General features: G+C 45.9%; 1 pseudogene; it reads right to left on the bottom strand.

The window, feature by feature from the left end:
- Nucleotides 1-433: 433 nt before the first annotated feature.
- Nucleotides 434-949, bottom strand: LOC102417958 (annotated as a pseudogene).
- Between the last annotated feature and the right edge of the window lie 8,683 nt (nucleotides 950-9,632).

Raw genomic sequence — 9,632 nt, 5'->3', positions numbered from 1 at the left:
GGTTTATGTTTCACATGCTGACTCTGACAACACCCCGAGCCTCTGTCCCACCAGGTCCCCACAGGACCTCCAGCCAGCCAGGTCACCCTGCTCAGTCCTTGGGCACGCTGCTGAGAGCCCTCGCCTCGCGCCTCTGCGATGCTACTCCCTGGCTCACAGCCCACCCCACCCTGGACTTACTCGGGTTTTGCATGACCTTCAACCCTTCCATCTACAGAGCCCTCTCTTCATCTGAGTGTCTGCAGCCCGGATGGACTGTGCGGAGGTCCTTTTCTTTTTTAACTAAACAAGTTGACAATTTTATTTTCACTTTTCATCATACAAATGAAAATTGCTTTTTTTTTTTGTCCCACTACTTCCCTCCAAAACCATCCTCCCTTTGATAGGAAGAGGGAGGGAGTCTTCCTTGTCATGCTGTTAGAAACACCCAGAGTCATAGCACCATGATTTCCTGCAGCCGAACAAGTAATATAAACTGACAGAAAGGGCTCCTCATTCCTGGCCGAGTGGGCACCACCTGGGACGGGCAGGAGGTCTCATCACTGGGGGCCCAGGCACCCTGGGCATGTGCCCTCCCATAGGCGGCCGCACTCCAGGAGCAGGTCCCACTGGCATCATCTCAAGAGGAGGAGGACCCATCATTGGCATCAGGGGAGGGCCCCTCGGTTGGTGTGTTGGCCTCACACCAGGGGAGGAGGACCCGGAAGACTCAGGGATCCGTGCCCCTGTGGGAGGCAAGCAGAGGATGGAGTAGGCGGCGTCTCTCCTTGCTGAAATGCTGTGGTTGTCCTGTCAATCAGGCTCTGAGCCTGACGGCGTCCTTCACATTCTCGTTGTGTTTCCTACCACTGCAGCGTGTCTTCCTCGCAGATGGAGAGTCCTGGGTGAGGTGTGTGTCGCAGTCGTCGCAGTAAGACTTGGGCGTGTTGTTCTGCAGGCCGTTGGCCATTCTGTGCTGTGGTCCTTTCTTCACTCTGCTCTGAGCGTGCTCACGGGCTTGTGTGCCTTCCCTGTCACCACCAGGGCTCCAGGAGGGGAAGGTCCACTGGTCATGACCATGGCGGCTGCTAACAGCAAACACGCGTGAGGCGCCGTGTGCAGAGGGCTCCACGGGGATCCGCCTCCTCAATTCCCACGGCAGATGCATGGGATGGACGTCATCACCCCCACTTTACAGGCGAGAAAACAGGTTCAGAGTCACTGAGTCACTTGCCCAAGGTGGACAGCAGAACAAGCATTGGAGGCTCGACTTGCCTGGAGCTCACGCCCTTTGCTGGAGGGCTGTCGGCCGTTGGGTGGCCCCTGCTCATGTGGTAGCAGGTATGGGCGCCCGTCGATGACCTGAATGGAGCGCCTGGGAAAGCGGGGCTCGCCGAGGGCCACACGGCCTGCTCATTTTCCCACCCAGGGGTGGGCAGGGGCTCTGCTACCCGTTCTAGTTGTTTCATTTCCTCCTCCCGCGAAGGAGACTGTGGTTTCTTGTTGGGCTTGGGAAGAGCCTCCCCAGCCCCCCACCGCCCGTGGCGACCACAGGACCCGGCACCATTGAAATTTCAGTCCCAAACCTCGCCAGGCCCTGAACATATGTTTCACTCTGAAAGGAACAATGGGGCCTCCAGGCTTAATTAAGACCCACAAAAAGCACTTGGCTGGACTGGCCTCATTCTCTGCTTTTGGCTCCTTTTTGTTCACCCCACCCCCACACTTCTGTTTCCACTCCTTCTGTGGACGGGATAAAAGGCGCCCAGGACCCCCAGCTCCTCCACTCCCCAGGCTCCTCTTTTCTCACAGCCTGACCTCCGTCTCCTCTGCGGAGCCCTGAAGTAGGAGGGGCCGCCTGGGTTCTGGTGCCAGACCACCGAGCCCCCATGCCCCCGGAAGAAACAGGCAGCTGGGGAAGGCCTGCCTGGCTTCCTGGCCCTGCAGGAATGCCCATCCTGGGAGCCCCTGCCAGCTAGTGGGCTCAGCCTGGCCCAGGCTCGCAATCTGATCTGGATTTCAGTGGAACATAGCCACATTGACTCTAAGATGAAGCCCCAGTTCTGAGAGCTCTGTGTGCACCGTGGCCCAAGTCTCCTGGCCTGTGAGGGCATATTGAAGGGCCCAGCCTACCACAAGCACACAAGGAATTTCGTGTTGAATGAATGTATGAATGTTTACTAGCAAAGCTCCTGTACAGTTTACTGCATGTTTAAGTGCTAATAAGCTTACATTAGGTAGCATTATAATCCCAGATAAGACGACCAAGGCACAGAGAGGTTAAGCAAATTGTACAAGGTCACACAGCAAGTAGTAGGTATCAGAGCTAGAGAATTCAAATCCAAGTTGATTGGTCCAGAGGCCAATACACTTAATCCCTAACCAGGCTGCCTCTAATGAAAGCATAGGTCTGTTCGACCACCACCTGGATAAATTGACTCCTTCCTCAGTTCTGCCCCCCCCCCACCCCGCACAATTTAACAAATTGTTCTAAAGTAAACATCCACAAAACCACCAACTAGGTGAAGCAATCAAATGTTGCCAGCACCTCATAGCCTCCCTGCTTACTATGTGCATGCCCCTTGCACAATTCCTCCCTCTCCCCTAAGACTAATCACTAAATATTTGGTAATAATTTCTTTGCTTCTTCTTACTAGTATGCTTTTACCACCCAAGTATACATCCCTAAACACTAAAATTCAATTTCACCTCCTGTTGCTGTTTATATAAATGAAACTATGCAATAAGAATTTTGCTTCTAGTTTCTTTAGTTCAATATAGTATTTTTAGGATTAACTATGGTATTGCATGCAGTTCGAGTTCATAGTCTTTTTTACTGTGTAGCATTCCATCTGTAGGGTCTACTACAATTTATTTATCCATTTTAGTTTGATGGACATTTAAATTGTTTTCCAGTTTTTAATATGAAAAATGTTTGTACACATGACCTGGTGCTTCTGAGCATTCACTCTTGTGTCCTGGGTCTTAAAGAATGCAGATGTTGACCTTTCCTAGGAAACTGTCAATGGTTCTCCCCAGTGGTTGTGTCAGTTTATACCCATCCACCAGCTGTGGGTGGGAATTCCCATCACTGCCCATCACTTCAGACTTCTTAGAGTCTACTTGATGAGGGTGCGGTAGCCACACCGTGGTTTTAGTTCCTCTCTCCCTGATTGCTCATGATGCTGAGCACTTTTCAAAAGTTTATTGGCTACTTGGTTCTCTTCTTTTGTAATTTGCTCAAATTCTTTACCTACATTTTTATTGACTGTATACCTTATTCATTTCTAGAGGCTCTTTATACATTCTGGATCTGAATCCTTTGTTGGCTATATGTATTGGAAAAACATTTTCTTGCACATTGGCTTTTTACTTTTTAAAAACAGTATCCTGATTAATAGGAGTTTTAAATTTTAATGTAGCAAAATTTATCAATAATTTCCTTTATGGTAGTCACTTTTTATAACATGTTAAGAAAGTTTCCCCTACACTGAGGCCTAGAATATATATAGATATAGATATAGATATAGATATAGATATAGATATAGATATAGATATAGATAGAGAGATATAGATATAGATACATATGAATTATATTTTAAATTCTTTATTGTTTTGCCTTTCATATTGAGGTCTATAATACAGCCAGGATTTATTATTGCTATGTTTATAATGATGTGAGGTAAGGATCTGATTTCATTTTTTTCTGATACGGACACCCAGTTGTCACAGCACCACTTAGTGAAAAGATTATCCTTCCCTATTGCTCTGAAGTTCCACTTTACTATATGTCCCAACTGATGGACTTTCCCCAGACTCTATATGTCCATTGGTCTCTTTCTTATCGTTGTACCCAGGTCACAATGTCTCACTAGAAACCACCAAGGCCAGAAAGAAAGGACACAATACTTTTCAAGTGTGGAAAGAAAGACTTGTCCACCTAGAATCCTGCATCCAATGCAATACCCTTCAGCAGTGAAGACGATATCCAGACATTCTCAGATGAAGGAAAATGAAAATAATGTGTCATGTCAGGAGACCTACTCTAAAATAATAGCCAAAGGAAGTTCTCTAAAGAGAAAGGAAAAAATAAAACAAAGAACATGGGGACACCAGCAAGGGAGAGATAGCATGATAAGCGAAAGGATGGCTAAATACAATAGGCTTTCCTTCTCACCTTGAGTTTTCTAAATTATGTTTGACATTTGAAATAAAAATTATAACACTGTCTGATGTGTTCTAAGTATATGTACAAGACATATTTAAGATATTACATTATAATTGGAAAAGTAAACAAACATAAAGAGAAGTAGGTTCTTATACTTCACTCAAAATAGTAAAATTTTGTCACTAGTAGACCGTGATAAGTTATGTACATATAATGTTACTCTTAGATTGCATTAGACGATTAGATAACATAAATAGGCTATATAGAGACAAACTAAAAAAATAAACTAAAGAAATAAAAATGGAATTCTAAGAAATGTTCAAGTAACGTACAAGAAGGTAGGAAAACAAAAACAGAAAAATGAAAAAACAGAACAAAGAGAAAACAAAAAATTAATTGGCAGACTTAGCCCTAACATATCAATAATTACATAAAATGTAAATAGTCTAAATCAGCAGTCGCCAACTTTTTGGACCTCACGGATCAGCAGTGGTCCGCGGACCACCGGTTGGTGACCACTGGTCTAAATACACCAAATAAAAGACAGGTTGGCAGAGTGAGTTAAAAATATGCTGCTATAAGAAATATAACAATATAGGCAAGTTGAAAGTAAATTTATGGAAAAAGGTATATTAAGCAAACATTAATGAAAAGAAAGCAGGATAAAGTAAACTTCAGAGCAAGGAATGTTACCAGAGACAGAGGGACATTACACAGTCAATCACCAAGAAGATACAACAAACCTAAATAGGTATGCACCAAATATAGAAATGCAAAATATGCGAACAAAAACTGATGGAGCAAGCAAATCTACAACCATAGAGATGTGAACATCCCTCTCTCAACAGTTGATAGAGCAACTAAACAGGAAATCAGCATTTAAAGAATTTTCACTCATTCTATACAATCTTTTCCAGGAAATAGGAGGGAACACTAATTCATTTTATGAAGTTAAATTTCCCTGATACAAAAATCACACAGAGATAGTAAAAAACAAACAAGCAAACAACCCCCCCCCCACTATCCTTTATGGATATAGATGCAAAAAATCTTAAACAAAATATTGGCAAATACAATTTATAAAAACTTATACACCATGAACAAGTGGGTTTATTCTAGACATGCAACTCAAGCTCAATATTAAAAAATAATTCAATGTACTAATAGATCACATTAACATGGAAAAACCACATAATCATATTAATCAATCCAAGAAAGCATTTGATGAAATGTGTTTCTTCATGATAAAAAATTTTCAGAAAAATAGAAATAGGCGGGATGTTCCTCAATTTGATAAAGAGCATCTTTAAAACAAAAACACGGCTAACATTATATTTAATGGTGAAAGACCACGATTTCTTCTTAAGAATGGGAATAAGGCAAAGAATGCCTGCTTTCACCACTCTCATTATAGAAATTCTTACTGGAAGTTCTATCCAGTACAATAAGGCAAGAAAAGGAAATAAAAGGCATAAAGGTTGCAAAGGAAGAAATAAAACTGCCTCTCTCTGCAGGTGACATGATTTTCTACATAGAAAATTCCAAGAAATCTACAAAAAACCTAATACTAATAAGTGAGTTCATCAAGGTGATAGGATACAAGAAAAACATGCAACAATTAATTGCATTTTTATGTACTAGCAATGAGCACATGGACACTGGAATTAAAAATATAATACCATTTACAGTCATTGAAACATGAAAGAGACAGGCTGTGTTTATGGCTTGACTCAACATAATGAAGATATCAGTTCTCCTCAAACTGACATAAAAATTTAACACAATTCCTATCGACATTCCAGCAAGATTTTTTTAAAGATATAGACAAGATGATTCTAAATTTTATATGGAAAAGCAAAGGAACTTCAAAAATTAAAACAATTTTGAAAACTCAAAATACAGAGGGAGGAAACATTCTACCCAATTTCAAGAATTGCTATATAGCTGCAGTCATCAAGGCTGCGTGGCACTGGCAGAGAGAGAAACACATAGGTCAGTGGAACGGAATAGAGGACCAAATGTCCATCTTTTGTTAGGTTAACACTAGGAGCTTTATATATTTTTTTAAAGTTTAATTTCAAACAGTATTGCTTTGGTAATTTGACTTTCTAACTCTTTAAAATGCTGCTTGTATTTAAGAATACAATTGATTTATAGACAATAATCTTTCTAAGATCTCTTATTACTTCTGATCATTGGTTTTGGATTTTCTAGCTACCCAGTTCTACCGCGGGTGGCTAGGGACCTGTCAGACTTGGTGGAAGAGAGGGCTCAGCTGTTAAAAGGCAAAAGGGGATTACAAATCGGGAGGACATTGGACCATCCCTGCTACAGCAGGGGCAGGAGCTATCTCCCATGAAATGAGATTAATTTTTTCTCATTCCAGCAGAACGGGGACTTGCCCCATTTTGGGTTCTCCAGGAAGCAAACGGGGGCAGAATTGAGAGTGCAGCCTGTGTGTTGGGAGGCAGAGGAAACAGGGGTGAGCAGAGGGGGAACTGGCCATGATGCCAACCTGACAGCCCCCGCCGACCTCCAGGGGAGCTCTGTGCTGAAAGGGCCCATTGATACCCCGTCTCCATCACCCACTGAATGAGGCCGCTCCTGCGAGGGTCTGAACTCCAAGTGTCTTCCTGTAGAAATATAATCTGTGACGGGAATGACAGCTGAAAGCTGCCACTGTCATTCTCACAGCAGTTAGAGCAACGAGTCCTTCCTTAGACGGGGATCTGGCCAGCACATCCTCACAGTTACCACAGTCCACCCCTTGCACCACTCAGACCCACTTTCTCAGGATGCTGGTGGTTTTCTCTTCCTGAGGAACATTCGGGGGACAAATTACAGCCCTCATCTCCCTCCTCCAGTAGCCATTCTAGATCCCCTCCCCCTCAGCTAGCACCTCTTTCGACGTCAGTGACTCACCTGGTGGCATCACGCAGGCCCTCATCCCCGAGGGCTCTGAGCTTCTGGTCCCGTGCCCTTTACAGAGTTTCTATACCTGCCCTTTACCATTCCACTGGGGATCACCTGAGTGCGAAACTGGCCCTCCTGTCCCTACCTCCTCCTGGCGACCAAGACCAGCTACTCCGGCAAGACAGGGGCTCCTCTCCTTGCCTCTTGGTCTCCAGGAACAAGAGCCCAAAGTGCACAGGCTACAGCCTTGGCTTATCGTCCTCTGGCACCAGTGTCCCCCTTTTGGGGAGCAGGACTTCTGACCCTGCAGAGCGCAGAGTTGGGGGATGGAAAGCACAATTCCCCAAGTGGGTCCTTGGGGATGATGTTAAGTGGGGCCATTGCTGTTTCCACTCTTTTGTTCCCAAATCCATGTATTTTCCTGATTGGAGACACATCACCATGTAAAGGTCTTTGATTCCAGGTCTAGAATGCCACCTTGAGGATGGCACCCCGAGCTTGCAGACTATTGCCTCTGAGCTGGCACTTGGCTGTGCCCTCAGTGGGCAGTTCTAATGCCCTCTGAGCCCAGCAGCTTCTGGCTGGTGTAGTACGTGATACAGCCGGTGGGTCCCTTGGTCACGTGCACTCTCCTGCTCCTGCTTTGCAGTAAAACAGGACCCTGTGTAATGCAATGTTATGTGGGGTCCGTGTCTGTAGATTACATACTCGATAGGATGTGTGGAGCTAGCGGAGGCCCTCTTGGGCAGGAAACACACCCGCAATTCATTCCTTGCCAGAATGAACCTTTGGCCCTTTCAGGATGGCAGGGGACCAATGAAGTACATTTGCCACCAAGTAGCCAGTGGGTCTCCTGGAGTTGGTCACAACATGGATTCCTTGGCTGCGGTCTTTGTTAGTCAAAGGAGGCAAATGATTTTAATTAGGATGGTGTGCCCTGGGCAGTGTTTCCTGTTCAGTGCTGTCCGTCAGTTTTTACGCTAGCACGGGACCAAGATCAGCCGCTTTGCTCCCACACCACTCTCTGCGCAGCACAGCTCCAGGGCACGTGTCCTGTGTGCAGCAGGCACTGCCTTGTACTTGGTTTGTGTGTGATTTGTAGTGGCTTAGAGTGACAGGGAGTGACTCCGGGCCTCCAAGCCCCCATTTTGTTGAGATTGTAGAGACACTGTGCAGGTCAGGCCTCCGTGGGGAAAGGGTGTGTTCTGTCTGAAAGGGTTCTCCGCTGAGGCACTTGTCAGCGTGGCTGCTGTCACAAATCAGCACAGACTGAGTGGCTTAAACAACAGCATTTCTTCCTCATGGTTCTGGAGGATGGGATGCCCAAGACCAAGGTGCCAGCCGATTCCGTTGCTGGTGAGAGTTTTCTTCCTGACTGTAGACGGCTGTCTTCTGGTTGCGTCTCTTCCTCTTCTCAGAGGGGTTAATCTCATTGTGGGCTCCGCCCTCATGGCCTCATCTAGACCTTATTCCCTCCCAGAGGCCCCACCTCCTCATTCATCACACTGGGGCTTGCATCAGTCATTACTGTCCTCCAGCACCTACCTGTCCATGGGTGAAGGTCACCACATGCGTCTGCCTGGCTCCTTCGCATCCAGCATCTTTTTCTGGGGGAACAAGAATCCTTCCATCCCACCCCAGCCACGATGGGTCCAGGGGTCTCTGCAAGGCTACCTAAGGCCCCTCCTGTCTGGGTCACTATCTGGCTATTGCCTCTCCTGGGTCTCATGTCCACCCTTGAGTTCTGGAACCCGGCCCCTGGGCTTCCATCATTTCCTTCTCTCCCAGTGCTTCCCGAAGAGGCACCACACACACTCTCCTCAATGGGCACACACCTATAGAGGCAACAAAGTTCTGCGTTTCTCCCACGCTGTTCTCTTGAGAAGGACATTAGGGGGGCAACTTTGGTGGCTTGCAGCCTAGTTCAGTATTTAGTTAAACAGTAATCTTATAAGCCCCATTCTAACAGACTTGGGTGGAGCTACAAAGCCCACCCGAGGGGCCCGCCACAAGAAGAGATCTATCTCTCTCTCTCTAGATAGGTAGATAGATAGATATTATCAAAACCTCCCCACATTGGCAGTTCAGGCTTTGGGTCAGAATCCCCTGGACTAGCAGCGCTGTGGAATAAAGGTTTTCTTTCCTGATTCCCCGGAGTGCTGGCTGATCGTTCTCCTGGGCCACTTGGAGAACTGCTGCCACAACACTCTGGGTAGTGAACACAGTGGATTATATGTTTGTGTGAGAGAGAGAGGAGGAAATACCAGGAGAGAAACAAATCAATATATTTAAAGTCACATTGCCATCATCACTACCATTATTACAGACCAATGTTCTCCTTTTAAAGCAAAACAGTTGTTTTCATCTGCAGGAGCCAGGACACCTGTCAGCTGGTGAGCAAGTAAGTGATTGGCAATGACCAGAAGAACCAAAAGCACAGGTGGGGCACCTGCTGGGTCAGTCTTATGCTGATAGCACTGCATGGGGGGGCACACAGGGAAGAGGCAGCAGAGATGAGAGAAACCTGGGGGAGCTGTTTGGTGGGTGCAAAGCACCTAGAATGGAGGGGGCA

This window comes from Myotis lucifugus, unplaced genomic scaffold (genome assembly GCF_000147115.1).
Source record: "Myotis lucifugus unplaced genomic scaffold, Myoluc2.0 scaffold_292, whole genome shotgun sequence".
In the NCBI taxonomy this organism is placed as follows: domain Eukaryota; kingdom Metazoa; phylum Chordata; class Mammalia; order Chiroptera; family Vespertilionidae; genus Myotis; species Myotis lucifugus.
This window is presented reverse-complemented; position numbering and strand designations above follow the sequence as displayed.